The 478-nt window shown below is 27.2% G+C and overlaps 1 long non-coding RNA gene across 1 annotated transcript; it reads left to right on the top strand.

Annotated features, from left to right (window-relative positions):
- Positions 1-61: 61 nt before the first annotated feature.
- On the top strand, positions 62-471 carry LOC113464214 (uncharacterized). Its single transcript, XR_003389059.1, has 2 exons — positions 62-137; positions 215-471. It is a non-coding gene; the product is annotated as an uncharacterized LOC113464214 (long non-coding RNA).
- The last annotated feature ends 7 nt before the right edge of the window (positions 472-478 follow it).

The following is a 478-nucleotide window of genomic DNA, read 5'->3' as shown; positions in this document are numbered from 1 at the left end:
GGTAAATGTTATTAATTTCTAAAATTATAGTTAAGATTAAATAATCTGAAATATGATATATGATTTTCAATTGCATATTATTATTTCAGATATTGATCAAAAAGATGTAGAGTTACTTGACGAAATGTGTTCCGACAGTAAGTGAAAAAGTTATAATAGTACTAAAGAATAATAAATAGTAATAAACATTCATATAATTTCATTAACTTTTCAGTTTATGGACCATTAGTAAGATTAAGTCCACCTCCAAATGAGAAAGATTATCACTTTAATCTTAGCGAAAATGAAGGTGTTTGCGACTTGTTCGATATTACAGCAAAGTGAATAGGACATTGTATAGTTCAAATTTTAAGTGGTTCATGATTCAGATTGTGCCAATAATATTTAAGATTCCAGGAGTTTGTTGACAATTTCTGAAGGCTGTTCTGTGTATATAATTTTAAAGAATGGATATGGATAATGGTCACTGAATATATGC

The sequence above is a fragment of the Ceratina calcarata genome, unplaced genomic scaffold, assembly GCF_001652005.2.
Source record: "Ceratina calcarata isolate Rehan_Ccalc_2016 unplaced genomic scaffold, ASM165200v1 scaffold11555, whole genome shotgun sequence".
NCBI lineage: Eukaryota > Metazoa > Arthropoda > Insecta > Hymenoptera > Apidae > Ceratina > Ceratina calcarata.
The sequence above is the reverse complement of the archived record's forward strand: the minus strand, read 5'-3'. Positions and strand labels throughout refer to the sequence as shown.